General features: G+C 40.0%; 1 protein-coding gene across 8 annotated transcripts in view; it reads left to right on the plus strand.

Moving 5' to 3' along the window:
• The window catches only part of Bcas3 (BCAS3 microtubule associated cell migration factor), a 470064-nt gene that overhangs the window by 73901 nt on the left and 377821 nt on the right, over window positions 1–18342 (plus strand). The gene's annotated exons all lie outside the window — the stretch shown is intronic.

Here is an 18342-nt window from a genome sequence, read left to right on the forward strand (position 1 = left end):
CTAGGTACTGAACTCAAGATTTGAATAAAGATATTTTTGAAGGAAACTTGGATGTAATGACACAAGATGCTGACCCATCAATGGTGAATCTTGTTTCATTTCTGCTTGTTCCTTGTTCTATAGTTTTCTTCACTAAGGATTAACCTAAAATTGATGCTTTATAGTTAGTCTCCATGCTATGGCTAAATGTATAGGAATAATAGAAACAATGAAGACTTTAGAGAAAAGATTCAGAAGTAAATTGCAGATGAAGAGCACAGTTCTTGTCAGTTCTTGTTCTTGGGATCCGTAACCTTGAAACGTGGTAGTGACCCAGGGGTGCCATGCTGATTCCTGTGAGGATGAGGTGAGCGAGTTTTCACTGCAGTCTGGTATGTATTAGGCGGGGCACATAGTCGTTGATTTGAATCCGAGGATAGGAACAGTAGAGAGAATTCACTGTTGGGAATGCCTTTTCTGTATATTGATGTAGTTATCTGATTATGGGTTGGGATAAAAGCTTTTGGGGAGTGGAGCCTGTTCACCTCTGCTGTTGTTGTTCTGTTTTGCCAGTCCTTGTGGGCTACGCCAGGACTGCTTTTAGGGATCTTTACTTCCATGGAAAAATTGTAATTTGTTTATATTCCCTACAGAAGCTCATGTGTATAATGCTGTACATATATCTTTATTGAGGCATAATTGAAACATGATTAACTGCACCTCCTTAATGTGTGCAGTTTGATACATTTTGACATCTGTATATACCCATGAAACCATCACTCCAATCAAGATAATGAGCATGGCCACCCCCACATTAGTTTTCTCATGCCCAGCTGTAATGCATCCTTGTCTGTCCCTCCTCTTGGTAGAAGAAGCTTGCTTCAAGAGAGTAAGGCTCAGGGTAGCACTTCAGCCTCGACTCAGTGATGAACTTTCAGAAAGCTTCTTTGCTGTTGTCTAGTTTAAGGGACCTTCAATGGGTAGTTAGAAATATAGAAGTAAGCATCTCTGTGTTCCACGTTTCCCTTCCGCTCCATAACCTCAAGGCTTTTAAAAGCATAGCTTTCCTTTTAGAAGCAGTTCATAAAACTACTAAAGGGCTTGCAGTTCCACTGTGTAATCATTTCAAAACAACAGTTTTTTTTCAGCCACCAAAAAGGATGCAGTCTTGACATTTAAATAGAAAACAGATTGAGTTTTTGGCTGATATTGCTCTGCTGGTTTAAATGTTGGTTCAGTCAACTTCAGGCTTAGATTACAAGATTTGCAAATTAAAGGAAACCAAACGGGAAGGAACATCTGCATAGATTCTGACTTTGTGGAATTCCACCCAGGCACGCTTACTCTGCTGGCAGAACAGAGCATGTGTGCAGTGAGTAATTCTGCAAAGAGATCACTGCTCTGCTGTGATTATCTTAAGGATGCAGTGGAGAGAGACCAGCAGTTAACATGAGCAACATGGGGTTTTCACATGGCTTAGTTTTAAAGCCATATTCCAGGAAGACGTGTGTGTGTGTGTGTTTTGTTGTGATGAAGGCCCTCTTTGGTGTCCTGATTGGTCTCGAACTCCCAGGCTCTAGTAGTTCTCTTGAATATCTGGAACAATATGAGTGCCTGCAGCGTCACTTCCAGCCAGATCTTGTGCTGATATAGTATATGGTATTTAACCAGAATAAAAGCTTTCCAAATGTCACTAATTGTGTTACTTGATGATTTTATTGTATTAGAGAACTGAGGTTTCTAGGAAGGTAATTTGCTTTAACTAAGGTTGAAATCTGTTATAATCAAAGACTATATGGATGTAATTTACTGAGTAAATTATAACACAGACACAGTAAAATATAAGGGATCTTTGTTTGCTACTGGGTTAATCATACATTGTGTATATGATTTTAAGATGCTTGTTGTAGGTCACCTAGCATGCCATTTAGATAGCAATCTCAAAGAACTGCCTGATTCAAATGCTTGCTCTTTTTATTCTAAGAAGGGGCTTTTAATGTGTTTTCGTGGCACACTGGGGCCTCTCCCATCTACTTCTGCAGTAGTAAGACAAGGCACTGCTTCCACATGGGGAGAAGAAGGAAAGGCTGTTCTCACAGGTTGCTTGGCAGTGTCTTGTGACAGTTGTGTGGGAGGGCAGGAGGAGGCATGTGGCTTCTATAATGGATGGAATCAAGGGTGCTGAGAAACGTCCTAAAAAGTGCAGATCAGCCCTGGAGAGCAAAGAATTACATGTGCTAGTGTCATTAGGGTTAAAGACACCCTCATCTTTGCACGCAACAAGCTGTGAAGAGATAAAAAGTTAGTAGGGGCTAAAACTAATAAAAACAAATAGTGGTATGAACCACTTCCTAGCTTTCAAGTACCATCTTTTTTTTATTTCTTCCAGTGTCTTTGAGTGCTAATCTCTGGATACACGCATGCACATACGAACAAGTGCACATACACATACTTCCTCACACACAGTGTTCATTTCTGATTCTTTGGCTTTGATAACTAGGAGCAGAATTGCTGGGTGACGCTGCTTTAGATGTGTGCAGGTAGTTTTATGCATTCTAGGAACCTCTGTAGATCAGTATGGGATTCCAGTAGCCAGGACAGGTAGGGAGTATGTGTCCTTCCTTGCCTCTGTTCCAGGAGGTTTCCCATGAGGCTGGGTTCTGAGATCACATCTTCCCATTTGTAGTCACTTAGAATCAATTACCTTTGCTGTCCCCTACTGGCATTCCAGCTACTGAGTGCTGTCAATTAGTGTCTCTTTATGTTTGAGAAATGTCAGTTCAACTGTAATAGCACAAAACATGATTTTTTGGCATAGGCCTGGGTAGAACAGACCCTAGATGGCCGCCTACGTCCCCAGTGTCTTTTAGACCATGAATGGGAAAGAGGTGAGACAGGAAGTTGTGCATAGTCACTTAGGAAAAGTCATCTGGCATGAAGTGAGGCGGCCCTGTTTTGCAGGGCCCCTGGAAGTTCGCTCTGCTGTGTGCTCCGTGGAGCCATGCTGCCCCTTTATGCCTGGGTAGCTCTTATTCATACTGCACAGTAGTGTGGACCAAGTAGTTTGGTTTTTGAAAAAGAATTCTTTTGTATTTTTTCTTATTTTCTTGGAAAACACTGACAACTTCATAATCCCATTCAAAGTATTATTGTTTTGTGCTCATAAACAAACGGATATTATTTAAAAATATATTTTTGTATTCAAGGGTTATTACTGTTATCCTATCATAAGGCAGTTTTATTCCCCTTAAGTTCATTGTTTACAAAGGCATTGGATTGAGTTCTTGATACTGATTTTATTCTGTCACAAAATCATGGTGGTGAGGGCCATGGCTCAGACTCTATTAGCATTGTATTTTTCAAACAGCAAGTTCAGTGAGGGTTAAAGCAGAGAGCTAACTGTCCTGATGTGGGTGTAGGAGAAGGCACTTGGAACACCGAGATGGCAAAGGGGCTTTGATTGCCCTGCAGTTTTAAATTATTGAAACTCACATGTCTAATATGTCTTTTATGTCTTGAATATAACAGTCTATATTTCTCTGTGTGAAAAATGTGAAACACTGTGAAAAACAGTGAGATATCTCTTTGCCTTGACTGTAAATTCAGTTTACTCCCGAATCATTCTCAGTTTTCGTGAGAATGGAAAGGCTACCTTCTGAATAGGTTTGTCAGCTTTCTTTCTTTCTCTACCAAGGGAAAAGTAAAGCTTTGGTTAGGAAGAATCAGAGAGTGGGATCAACAGCTGCAGTGCAGGTCTGTGAGTCACTCGTCAAACAGCAGTGTGGGAGAAATGATAACACACTCATCTACCATGAAAGATAAAACTGCTGCGATCGCAGCCATTTTAAATTATTAAATGCTGTAAACGCCATAAAGTTAATTAGAAGAGGAACAAGCTCTACAAAGATAAATGTGTTTTCAATATGATCTGTAGGGAGGGGTACAGTGAACAGGGAGGAAATTTATTTCTGGCAGGACTCTAGCCATGGAACTGTGGCTGAACTTTTTACCCTAATTACCTCCTGCTAATGCCTGCAGCGGTCTGGAATCAAAGCGGCGCTTCAGGCCCTGGAAATTCTCTGATGTGGCGAACGTTTGTTGTGTGAGGAGGGTTTCTTAAGAAAAAGCAGAATATTGTGACAGAATTAAAAAAAAATTTCTCAGTTACCACCCACCTCACTTGTTGCCTGCAAAAATAGAGTAATTGTTTGCATCTGTGTCTTCCTTTCCCCTAAGAAATAACTGTCATAAATCAATGTGACAGAGAGCCAGTGAGCTGAGGCTTGCTAGACTTAGGTTTTTATTTTCATTTTTTTTTTCCTTTTCAAAGTTCCTACTTTAAGATTTAGGTCCAAAAATATAAAGACGCTTTGTGTGTGTGTGTGTGTGTGTGTGTGTAAGTATTCCACCCCCTTTTAAAAAGGAGAACTCAGGCCCTAACCCGTGCTTTATGAAATGAATTCTGAAGACGTTTAGTGTCAGTGTGACCACAGTTTACTGGCTTAGTCCTCGAAGCAGAGATGGGAATTTGTAGACTCCATTGTTAGTGCTCTGGTGACTGAGAAGGAGGAGCAGAGGGAAAGCTCCCAGTATCCCCTGAGGTCCAGAGGATTCGTCAGTCTTGCAGAGGATTGCTGGCCTCCTGTATACATGTGTGGAAAATTCTCTGCAGAGAGCATTTCTGTGCTGTAGCCACAGGTGTACGTGCCAAGATAGAATATTATCCAGCCTGGTGTCCAGGTCTCTGTGACCTCGGATCTCCAGTTCCAGTCTTTCCCAGTCTTCCTGAAGGACTTTTTAGGTAATTCATGGCAGAAGGAAGGGCAGCAGCTCGGTGGCTTCTTAAAGCCATGGAAGTCATCACTTCAGGGAGAAACCTGGTTTGGCAGCCAGAAAGGACGGCTATAATTTTTACAGTTCGGATGCTGTGAATTTTTTTTTTTTTTTGATCCTGGGCAGTAAAGTGAATTTTTATTCCTTGTAACAGAATATTAAATTTTATTCAAGGCTGTGCTGAGACCCACATCCTTGTGTGATTAGGCTATGGTCACTAATTGCTCCAGTGTAACGGTGGCATTTTTCACCTGTGACCATGCAACTGCATGGTTTTGTGTATGAGGGTATTTCTGTGAACTCCCAAATTTCAAATCATGTTACAAATAATTACTGTTTTCTTCTCTACCCACGGTAAGTTGTATTCAGTCACAAGACAATGATATGTGTTCACATATAATGGATTACTTCAGAATTAAATTGCTCATGTTAAAGGCAATATGCAACTTACAGTCCCCTTGTTATTTTACCTTCCCTTGCTTTGCTCCGTTCTACCTGTCCTTACAAGAGATAGTGAGTCAAACTGTTTATGTGTCTGTCTAATAAGTAATGGTATTGTCAAGACATTTTAACAAGCTTTATATTCACTTATATGTCTGTTTCTATAAATTTTAAAATAATTATAAAACTTTATTTTTAGACAATCTTAGTACATACATAGTCCTGTTGGTCTGAAACTCATTGTATAGACCAGACTAGACCACAGAGATCTCCAGCCTCTGCCTGGAGTGCTGGGATACAGGTGTGCACAGCTGTGCCAGGTGCACAATAGTTTCATGAAGAGTAACTCGGTTTAGCATTCTACCTGGCTGTTCCTCGGTAGCAGACAGCTAACATTTGTGTATTCAGTACTGTTCAGTAGCACTGGTTCAGGTTCTACAAGCTGAATAGTGTTATTCCGGTATCGTGGCACAGATGCTAAGAATAATCTCTGCACTCGGGAGAATCAGGGGAGTCAAGTCTAGTCTGAGGCTCTTGGAACAGAAGAGCGAGCGAGTCTGTTAGGCCATGCAGAAGGTGTAGATAGTGAGAGGTTTGAATCACACCCAAAATAGAAGTAAGGCACAACTGGCCCCTGACCCACTCCTTGTGTAAACAGTTGAAAATTATTTTATTGTTAATGTTCATGGGTGTGTGCCTGATGCCTGGTAGAGCCTGAGGAGGTCTGGGACCCGCTGGCACTGAGTCCAGATGCCCGGGAGCAGGACCTGGTGTATGTTGATTTCATTTATACTTAAATGTCACACACAGTAATAGATTCTGGATTTTTCAGTGACAGTGGAGTAAGAAAAGTAGGCAGATTGTTCCATGGTGGATTCTACTTGTGGTCTCTAAGCTTGCTTTGTTTGTATCATTAGGTGCTTTTGGTGGTTGAGCCAGCCATAAATATTCTCATTTCAGCTTTATAATGTTTTTTTCTTATTAAACTATGGAAATACAAGACTGTTGATGAGCAAAAGGATTTCTGGTTTTTATTTATAATAATAGAGAAGCAGTTATAAGTTCTCTTGCTTTTAGGAAAATAAATCTGAACAATAATCTGTGTACATGTGTATGAGAGTTCTTTCACTATAACCAATTCTTATATTTTTCTCATTGTATTTTATTACTTTTCACTGTTTCTTTAAAATTCCATGACTCCAAATTAGTATGCCAGTATCCTACCTGGATGTAGTAGTACACACCTGCAATTTTAGCACTCACAGGAATCCATACAATGAGATCCTCAAAACCCCTGAACCTTAAACTGTGAGGCAGTCATGTCTTACTGCTTGTTAGACAAGTACTGGCCTATGCTCTTTGTTCTATATTGTATTTTTTACTTATGAAGACTTTTGGAGATGGGTTGTCATGTTCCACCTTGAGGTTCTGTGATTTGAGCCTGGGCAGTCTGTCTGTATGGCAAATGACCTTCACAGACTGAGACATCTTTCAAATCTCCCTTACATAGTCTCACTAGATAGCCCAGGCTGCCCCAGACTTGTCATGATGCTTCTACTTTAGCCTCCCAATGTGTTGGGATCCTATATCCAGATTCTTTTATTTTACTTGTTTATGTGTATGAATATTTTGCCTGCATGGATGTCTGTGGACCACATGCATGTCTCATGCCCCCAGAGGCCTGAAGAGGGCATCAGTTCCCTGGAACTGGAGGTACAGAGGGTTATGTGCTTCCACCAGGTGGGAAGTCTTTTTTTGTTTGTTTGTTTGTTTTTTTTTGTTTGTTTGTTTTTTGAGACAGGGTTTCTCTGTGTAGCCCTGGCTGTCCTGGAACTCACTTTGTAGACCAGGCTGGCCTCGAACTCAGAAATCCGCCTGCCTCTGCCTCCCGAGTGCTGGGATTAAAGGCGTGCACCGCCATGCCCGGCTAAGTTTTGTCTTCTGGAATAGCAGCCCCTTCATACTCTTTAATAGCTGAGCCATAGTCGTTGTTTTCTTTTTCCTAAATCTCTCACTATTGGTTTTCCATATTTTGTTGTCTAATAATTAGAATTATCTAATAAAATGGGAAAATAAATAGAACTGTTTATGTTTTCTAGCTTTTTCTAAAGTATATGTGCTGCTTAAGTGAACATTCTGATACAACTTCCTGATAAATGCATTGTACTGGTTCATTTTATTTGGGATGAAGGAAATTCAACTGAATTTCCTAGATCTGTTCTTCCTGGGGGCACATGTGTAGGATTTCGTGCTAATTCATATTTTTATTACTCATGTAATCTTACTTTTTTCCTTTTTTCCCCATACTTTATTATTTTTATTCACATCACATCCTAATACCAGTCTCCCTCCCTCTATTACTAGTGTGAACTTATCTTTGTTTACTGAAGGAATTTAGCAAAGGGAAATCTTAGTGTTCCAAATTTAAACTACAAGCACTGTTAAGTGTTATTCATTGCAATATTCACTACCTGACTCCCTGGCAATGCATGAGTTTTCTCTGGTTATTTGGAAAATTGATGCTAATGAAGCTAGGGCTACAGTTTCCTTCTCTGTATCAGTGGTTGGTCTAGTACTTGTTATTTAGCCCAGGGTAGCTCCAAACTTAAAGTAATCCTCCTGCTTCAGTCTCCCAGTTCTAGGATTATAGACACACACCATTATTGCAAATCTAAAAGTTTAGTCTTTTTATGAAAAGTTTTTTTTTGCTGTGTTTATCACCATTAGATGAATATCAGCAATTTAAATAAATATTCCATGCTGAGGAACTAAAATTTATGCTCTTGTCAGAATTTTCAGGATATTTGATGCAGAAAATTATAGATCACAGTTCTCAGTGATGAAGAATGAATCTGATATTTAAAGAAAAGCTTTCTGATAGAAAATTTTACTATACATGTAAAGGCTTTATGGTGATATCTGGAGCAATTCAAGTGCACAGTTTTCATGATTAACAAAAGGAATATAGAATATCAGAAGGATTATGAGAGAAGTCAGGATCACCAGGGGAAAGATTTAAAATATCAGGGTATTTGTTTCATGGATGGACATTTACAGAGCAGCTATCTTGACTTCATTCGTTCATCAGTTCTAAGGTCGACTTCAAAATAGGTCTTTAAAGATCGTGTTCTGTTCACTGTGGTCTTGAGAGATCATCATACTGTGTAGCTCATGATGGCCTTTACCTGGAATTACCCAGCCTCAGCGGAAGTGCTTCGATTTTAGGCATGTATTGCCATGCCCAATAAAAAGAGATTTATTTGAAAGGCAATTTCAGAACACCAGAAAAAGTGAATTGAAGATTGTGCTGCTTAGCTTTTTGTCAGCTTGCCATTAGCTAGTGCCATGTGGGGATTGGGAATCTGAATTGAGAAAATGCCTCCATCCGATTGGTTTGTAGGCAAGTCTGTGGAGGCGTTTCCTTGATTAAAGAATGATGCGGTAGGCTCTATCTCCCCAGCCTCCAGTGACATTTCTTTCTTACCCACAATCTGTAGTTCACATCAGGGCCCCTCTTGCTCCTACAGTGCACTTTCTCTGAGTTAGGATGAAAGTGTAGTGGCATGGTATGGCCAGAAATGTGTCAGACAGAGAGAGCAGCTGACATCTTATAAGATTCTTGACTTTAATCCTTTCTCTCAGCTCACATAAAACATTCTTCATTCATTCATTGAGCAATACTATGTCTAAGAAAAAACAGGGAACCTCTGAAAGCCCAAAATTTAGTGTAAGGCCCTATAAATCTGAGAAATGTACCAATGGTACTAACGGGATTTGTTTAATCTGTTTGATTACATTTTATCACTGAGAATGTTTTAATGACTTCTGCATAAGATAAAACATGTCCGTTTTGATAGCAGTTATTTGATGGAACAGCTTGAACTCGCCTGATTTGTTGCTCTTCAGAATGTTGGGGCTTTTTATCACTGGGCATCCTCATCACTGTTACATGGTCTCCTTGATTACTGAATTGTGATGTATTCTGTAACGCATGGACCCATGGATTGGAAATGCTTTACTGAGAACAGAAAAGACTACAATGTTGTAAATCTTAGTTACAATTTCACTTTCCTTACTACTCTTGTTTACTCCTTCCTGCTGTATAATATTTTACTTGTACTTTATTGGTCTAAAATCAGGTGAAAGGTTTTAAAATGTGCTATATTTTATATTCATATGTTAATTTTATTTAATGTACATATCATACATATAATTGGTATGTAATACTTGTAAGTTTTAAAAATTATTTATTCATGTGTATGTATGTATGTATGTATGTATGTATGTATGTATGTGTGTGTGTATGTGCAATCATGCATAGAGCATCAGGAGGCCTAAAGAGAAAGAAGTCCCTTGGAATTGTAGTTACATGTGGTTGTGAGCCATCAAGCGGTTGCTAGGAACTGAACTCAGTTCCTATGGAAGAGGAACAAGCTATTCCTATGAGCTTCCAATGAGCCATCCTTAGCCTCCAGTTTTTATACTTTTAAAATTATATTTGATGGTAACCAGTGTGGTGTGGTATTTTCCAACTGTGGTACCAAGTTATTTCCAGAAAACTATCAGAATTCAGGTGTGGCTGTGCAGGCTTTCAATCTCAGTACATGGGAGTCAGAGGTGGCCTATGTAGAGGGTGACATAGAACACCCCCTTTCCAAACAAAACAAGAAAAGGACTGTCTTGACTCTGGTTTCACTTCTAACTCCCCTCCTGTTTGTGAAGATGGTGTTGCTCTTTCCTTGGCTCATGTCTTCCCTGTGACAGCATCCTTATTAGCACGCATTGGAATCACCTGCTCTTACTCAGAGAGAATAAAGAATTACTAAGTAAGCTAATCACAGCCTTAGCTTTTAATATGACTAAGTTTCCATTTTCCTTTTTTAAAAAAAGTACTAGTTAATAAAGAATAAGACCAACATGCTTTTGTTCTTCAAGCTCTGAATGAGACTACAATACTATATATAATGCTATCAAAATTCCCTTTACAGTTAAAGGATTAGATTTAGTAACACATGTTGAGGATTGTGCGGCTTTTTCTTATTTAAAAATAAGTGTTTCCATGCTTCTTACAATTCCTGGTAGATTTTAAATGTCTTTGCTATTTTGTATTTTTCTTAAACATTGCACATTCTTGGAAAATGTCAGTTTCTCAGATACTTTGTTGCACTTTTCCTAATTTCTTTTCAATCTGTTAAATATCATGAATGGAAATAATGATGGTCTTTGTAAAGGAAATGGTATTAATGTTTAGGATTTTGAAATCATAAAAGCCATATTTCACTTGGCATTAAGGTGATGGTCATTGTGTTCCTTTTTTTTTTAAAGCTGTTTGGAAAACACCTTCCAGGTTTCAACATGACTCTTAACTCTCATCTCACCTGAACTTATGGTGTCTTAGTAATTCAAAAACAGACTTGAGATAAAGTTTATGTATTTTATTGAATTTAGGAATTAAATGTAATATGCAATGAGTTGTTATTCCTATTCCCATCATGCTTTAAATTATTTACTTTTATCTCTTTGTCTAGTAATTGTATGTGCTCTTGCGGTGGGGCACATGCACCGTAGACTGTCAGTAGTGGCAGAAGACAACTTGTGGGAGTTGTTTCCTCCCTTTTATCCCTTCTGTCCCAGGATTGACATGAGGTTATCTGGCTTGCTGAGCTGTCTTGCCTGCCTCTTTCTTAGGCTTAAAATGTCTTTTTACATTTGTCTGCTGCCTCTTCTTTGTGTAATATTTAAAATTTGAAGATACAGTATTAGTTACCATGGATGACTTCATATATTACAAGAAAAAATTGCTGAGATCCTCAGCACAGTAATAATGTTTGCAGTCTTAGTGAGTCCTTGTTCTGTGGATTCTTGAAGCCTAGTTTATGACCTAGAGAATAGATTTTCAAGCCTTCTAAAAAATTATTGCACAAGAATTCTCAAGTGTATAGTGTGCCTTACTTAAACTCCTATATAATTTCTAGCTTTTGGTCTTTTCCCATTTTGGGTTCTTTGATTTAATCCTCACCATCATCTTTCACTTAAACTGGAAACTGTCGTATATTTTATGTGTACAACTTATCTAAATGTTATCTCATATATGTTTGATAAAATTATTGAACTGATTATCTTCAATTAATTAATAATATGTTGCTGGTATGACTTTCAAAAAGTAAAATGACTTTGGATGAAAATCGTTTCCTGTTTCGTGAGTTTGGTCCATAGTAGAACTCCTGTGTAGTGTGCACTAGGATCCAGGTTTAATTTCTGGCACTACCTGAGAAATATCAAACAAGGTGGAATTGCTTAGAGCCCAATAAGCATGCCCCCTTTCCTTTGAAATTGTTTTTTTATTGTTACAGAAAATGTGCACTTAGGGAAAAAATTCAGTTTTTTAAAAAATAGCTTTAATGATATAAGTCTGCTTAGGTACTTTGAGAATACATTTTATTTCTAAAGTAGTGTTTATTAATAGTTTTTGATGAGTAATTAAGTCTAACCTTAATTGTATGCTTAGATTATTCTTCTCATCAAATGTGGCCATCTGAGCAAGCAAGTCTCCCCCCCTCCCCCCATGCTTGGGACGTGGCTTAATAACAAGAATTTAAATGTTGCTGACTATCACTCTAAGACCTCTGCCCTCACTGGAGATTGACATGCATCTAAAGATTGTTTTGCTCAGAAGAGGGAGCACTGCATGGCTACCTAGTGCTGGGCAGCCTGTTAGCTCAGAGTTGGTCAGTCTTATTACTTTCTCTGTGAGGGGTCCATGCCAGCTTACAGGGTTTTAAGCTTCATAGGCTGCAGTCAGCTTGTCCAAGATTCATCTGGGAGAAAAATTTTTAACTTAGTTTATTTTCCTTAAACAATTATGGAAGACGTTGTTGTCCTATGATCTAGAGGCTACTTGTAGTGTCTAGAATTGTTATCTGCAGTGCCTTCATGGGGAATTTCCCACATACATCCTTTGGCACCACAAAATGAGTCTGGTGAGAGCCTTTTAGGGTGTGAGAACAAATTTCAAGATCCTGCAAATGTATTTTTTTCTCTGCACTTTATGTTTTATTAAAATACACCCCTGTGCACTCCTTGTTTTGTACGTATTTTAAATGTGCCTCTCAGCAGCTGCCAGTGCCCTGTAGGTTTTCCATTTTGGCATGGGTGCTGGGCACTGAACGCAGGTCCTTAAAGAGCAGTACATGCTCTTAACCAGTGATGATTTTGAGTGTGATATAATTCAGTAGATGGTCTAGATGTTTCCATACTCTTATTCTTAATTATGGGCATTGCATCTTATTCAGGAGTAGTTTTTTTCTTTATTAACAGCTTATTATATTCTAGACACATTTCATAAGTACACAAAATAGATGATCACCGGCTTAACCATGACCAGTGTATTAAGATTTAAACATACGTATTTAGAAGGCAGTTTGACATGTCAAAACTTGTCCTTCCTCAGCACCCGTTAGGGCTATGGACTATTGACCAGATTGAAAGTACCAAGCAACCCTATAGGTGGAACAACAATATGAACTAACCAGTACCCCTGGAGCTCATGTCTCTAGCTGCATATGTAGCAGAGGATGGCCTCGTCGGCCATCACTGGGAAGAGAGGCCCCTTGGTATTGCAAACTTTATATGCCCCAGTACAGAGGAACGCCAGGGCCAAGAAGCAGGAGTGGGTGGGTAGGGGAGCAGGGCGGGGGGAGGGTATAGGGAACTTTCGGAATAGTATTTGAAATTTGAAATGTATATAAAAAATATCTAATAAAAAAAAGAAATGAGAAGAAGAAGGAGGAGGAGGAGGAGGAGGAGGAGGAGGAGGAACCAAGCATGCATTCCTTCCCTTGGAACAGGCTTCAAATGTAATCAGACCGTTGTTGGTTACTATCTATCAGTCATGCCACCATTGTGCCAGTTGGCATATCTTGCCTTGTAGGTTAGTATTGAACAATAGCCTGCAAGATGGTAGGAAGTTTCCTGGTTGGTTGAGATTTTTTCTTTTTTTTTTGGCTGCATGCATCATTGACAATAGGCCCACTTATCTTCTTCTATTTATGGTGGTAATTGAGAGCAGCGGCAGTAGCCTCTGGTTCCTTCCTGGCCAATAATGCATACAAAGGTTTCAGTGACTGGGCATTGACAACTCATGACTTCTGGGAGCAACAATGTCCTCTCATGTAGGGGTCCACTTCTCCATCTCTCTTCTAACTCTTATTCCTCTGGCCCCGCCCTTTAACCAGAACGTTATCCCTGCCCTTTGTTCTGTCATGCACATTAGCCCCTCTTGTTTATTTAGGTATGTATATGACTTTTAAAAAGAAAAGATCTCACAATGTAGGTCTTGCCCCCATTCAGACTCAGAGATCTGTTTGTCTGTGTAAGGGCTGGGAATAAAGGTGTATGCTACCATGTCCCGTCCTAGGATTTAAGTTTTAGTTGAGTTGTGAGAAAGTATGTCTCCATATGGCCTTCCATAGATCCTTCTGTCTTCCATTTCTTCTCTCCTGGGTTTCCCGTTTGATTGTCACGTTCAAATCTAGTATATTATGTCATTCTCACTTTCTAGGTTTTGCCTCATGTCTTAGATCTCTGTTGTTTGGTTTAGTTGTCTGTGTCTTTCCTAATATTGAAGACTTGCCATTATGTCCCCACCCCCAGTTTCTATAGATTTTATTAGCTCTGTGGTTTTATTACTCTGTCAGGCATGCACTCTGCCTGCTTTCTTTTGCTAAAATTGAATTCATAAAAAACAACATACACTGCTAAACTGTAATTCATTGGAAATGTTGCAGAACAGTTACCTGTTAGCAGCCCACGTTCCTCACACTGATGGAAAGCACACCCATTACAAAGTCACTCCTCATTTCCTCCTCTCTCTGGTCAAGGCAGCCCCCAGCCTGCTCTCGTCTCAATGGATTTCCCCCTCAGGACACCTTAGACAAATGCATTTTTACAGGATGAGGCCATGCAAGTCTCTGCTAATTTCACTTAATATAATGTTTTTGAGGTTCATCCACATGGCAGAACATGTCAGTACTTTTACTTTTATTGGAGAATAGTCTTGTCTGTGCTTATCCCATTGTTATTTGTGTGTTATGGCCATGAGTGTGCTTCCACTTCAGTTATTATGAATAATGCTCTTGTGGGTATTAATGTACCAACATTTGCATAGACATATGCTTTCACTTCTCCTGGGTGTAGGTTAGGAGTGGAGTTGTCAGACCTCGGATGATACTGCCTTATGTTGAGGTCTGCCAGCCTGTCTCCCACAGGCGGTCCACCATCCTGGATTTCTACCTGTGAGAGTCACTTCTGTACTGTTTCACAGCACTTGTTGGAAGCTGCTTAGTGCTTCATGTTAGCAGAGGGGTTTCAGTCCCTCTGCTAGGAAGTGTGTGGTTTGTGGCATCTGTGGTGGCAGGAGAGTCAGAGATGGGAGCACGTGACTCTTCACAGCATACCACCTGCAAGCCCAGACCCAAGGGCAGAAGGAGGGTGAGGAATAAATACCCTTCAGAGGCACAGCTGCCAGTGACTTGATTCCAGCTGGAGGCCCCACCCACAGCTTCCCAGATAGGATGGTGGGGTTGTGACGATGGCTCAGAAGGTGTTGTGTAAAGGTGAAGACCTGGGTTTAGACCCCAGCACCCATGTAAAAGTGGGGTGAAGGATCAGGGCTGAGAAGTAGAGGCAAGCTTATTCTGAATGTTCACTGACATGCAGGCTAGCCAAATTGGTGAGCCATAGGTTCACTAAAAGACCTATCCTGGCAAAAAAAATGGGGAGGATGACTGAGGTAGATATTCCACATGCAAGTGTGCACATGTGCACACACACATAGGAAGTATATGTACATGAGCATATTGGCACAGGGTAGAAACCAGGTACTCTGAACAGAGATCATATGGAGGCCATTTCAAATTCCAACTACATTACCAATACCCGTGGGGCAGATTTCCAGTTTCTCTGAGAGTTTTTTTTCTTTATTTTTACTTTTGTGCCCAATCTAATTAGAGTGACATTGTGCCCATTTTATTGTTTTGAGACAAGATCTTTGCCTAGTTAATTAAAAAAACAAAAACAAAAACCTTTTGAACAGCCAAGTGAGCTCTCAACACAGCAGGGTTTCTCTTGTTGAGATGAAACACAAAGACCAAAGGGAAGTTGAAGAGGAAAGGTTTACACCAAAGTTAGTCAGGGCAGGTCCCTGGAAGTGGGCACAGTGCAGAGCCCACACAGGAGGAGTGCTTACTAGCCGCCTCAGCCTGCTTCCTTAGAGACCCCAGTACCACCAGCCTAGGGATGACACCACCCACAGCAAGGCTGCTTCCTTCCACATCATTCACTAATGAAGAGAATGCTCTACAGTATTGCCTACAGCCTGGTCTTATGGAGGCATTTTCTTCTTTTTCTTTATAAGTAAGTGATTTATTATCCAGAATCAGTCATTTAGGTCATGGGATGTCTTATGGATAAATGTGTTTGTCCTGCAAACCTGACAACAGGAATTCCATCCCCCCTTTTTGCATTTATCCTTTTATTATTATTATTATTTTAAGTGTTCTCCCCTTTCTTAGTTTCCCCTCTGAAAGTCCCCTATCCCCCACTCCCCTCCCCTTGCTCACTAGCCCACCTACTCCTGCTTCCTGACGCTGGGGTTGCCCTATACTGGGGCATAGGACCTTCACAGGATTAAGGGCCTCTCCTCCCATTGATGACTGACTAGGCCATCCTCTGCTACATATGCAGCTAGAGCGATGGGTCCCACCATGTGTTTTCTTTGGTTGGTGGTTTAGTCCCAGGGAGCTCTGAGGTTACTGGTTAGTTCATATTGTTGTTTCTCCTAGAGGGCTGCAAGCCCCTTCAGCTCCTTGGGTACTTTCTCTAGCTCCTTTATTGGGGACCTGTGCTCCATCCAATGGATGGTTGTGAGCACCCACTTCTGTATTTGTCAGGCACTGGCAGAGCCTCTCAGGAGACAGCTTTATTAGGCACCTGTCAGCAGGCTCTTGTTGGTATCTGCAATAGTGTCTGGGTTTGGTGGTTGTTTATGGGATGGATCCCCAGATAGGGCAGTCTCTGGATGGTCATGGAGGCATTTTCTTAATTGTGGTTCCCTCTTCTCAGATGACTCTAGCCCGTGTCAAGTTCACATAAGAGTCAACACACAGAAGTTATACTGGAAACACCTAATTATCAAGGAGAATGTGAAGGAAAGACTGTAGGGAATAAAGCTGGAAGTAGGTTTTCACAGTTAATTCTGAATTGGAGAGGTTAGGCCTGGCTTTATTGTATATGATTATTCAGAGTTGGTAAGTACAGTTATTTTTGCTTGCCTGGGGTAATTTCAACCATATATTCATTTAAATGATAATGTTGCTGGGTTCTTATTGATGCCTGTTTTCTGTATTCATTATATTTTCAATATTTTCTCATCATGGAATCCAGGTTGTCCTGTGGTTTACAATTGCTTTTAGAGAAAACTTTTTCATTAGTAAGGAAAAAAGCCTTTGTCTTTAACTAGACATAATCAACCTTTCTCACTTAAATGTCTAGAAATTCCATTCCTTTGGCTATCATAATATATGAAAATTGGGCCTTTCCCTATGAAATATTAATAACCCCTGTTATGGATATGAGTCATGTACAACTGCTAACTGATTGTTGCTTCGTAACTTACTATAAAACACCTCATTTATATAAGGAAATTCAATTGAGCCGAATTACATCCATCACTGTATTTATCATAAAAATTACAAACTATATTTATTGTTCATTTTGATACATGTGTGTTAAAAGACAGTCTCTCTGGCCTGATTCAGAGGATTTTATGCACTCATTTGCTAATTTAGTTGTATCCAATCTGTTGATCCTATAGACTCAGCCCTTCACTCGAAATGAACTAGTTACATCCTTGGGTTTCTTTAAAAATCAGCATCATTTTGATATGAGGTCTGTTCCAGTGGCCCAATCACTGAGCTTTGTAGAACCTGGACAACTTTATTATATATATAACTTTATTATGGTATTGGCTTCTGTGGCACATGTGTTGGGGGTGTGTGTGGCAGGACAGAGCAGAGCTTGTCTTGCAGCGTAGCAAGTTGTGAGATACATAGACCCCAAGTTTCATGGGAACTTTCTCTTCAGCTATCTGTAAATAGAGTCAATCACTGAACAAGAGAATGTGTCCGGAAGATTTTTTTTACTTCTGTTTACTAATGCTTAAGTGGTTCCCCAGTATGTCCATAGTTTATTGTGTTGTCTTGTTAGTTCAGTTAGGATTGAAGTGAGGCTTTGTGGCAGTTCTCCTCCTGTCTGGGGATTTTGGAAAAGAATCCTTTGCATGGGACCAGTGAAGCGGTTGGCTTCCACTGCCATGAGCACTTCACTGGAAAGGACACACTGCTTCCCCCTGGTAGTTTCATTGGTTGCTAACTTGTTCTCTTAGCAGTAGAGGGTCAGATTAATTTTGGGTGTAATATTTTACTTTTGTTAATTTTAGAAAGTAAATTTCAGAATTTCAGAAAATTTCTCTCTCTTGAGTTGCTCTGTGTACATGCAAGGTAATATCTTACTGTCATGGAGGACAACAGTTCCCCAACACCAGGGGTTGCTCAGCCCACTTAAGTGCTCTGTGCCACACTGCTCCCTGCTGTCACACCACTGTTGTGTATTTTTATACAGAGAGGAAGCCAGTTTCTAATGAATCTTACTGTTTTATGCTTTAAAATGGTATTTGTTTTACAATTTTAATTTTCTGTGTGTGTGTGTGTGTGTTTAAACAGTATCTTGGGTCTCTTGGGGTACATGGTGTAGGTATAGGTGAGAGATAACTAGGGCTGGAGCTCGGGTGGCAAGTATGTATCAGCCACAGCAGTTTTCTTTAACATTCAGGGACATAATCTGTGTCCTTCTCTTCACACCTTTGAGCTTTATACACATACAAAACCAAGTTTATGGTAAATACAGGCAGCTTTCTTCCCTGTAAACTGGGTTTTCAGTTATGCACAGAACTGACTTCCTGTGCTGAGCTCAACTGAGACAATGAGCCTTTTCTCTACCACTTAATTTTTGCATCATACTCTGCAGTACTTT

The sequence above is a fragment of the Mus caroli genome, chromosome 11 (genome assembly GCF_900094665.2).
Source record: "Mus caroli chromosome 11, CAROLI_EIJ_v1.1, whole genome shotgun sequence".
Taxonomy (NCBI): domain Eukaryota; kingdom Metazoa; phylum Chordata; class Mammalia; order Rodentia; family Muridae; genus Mus; species Mus caroli.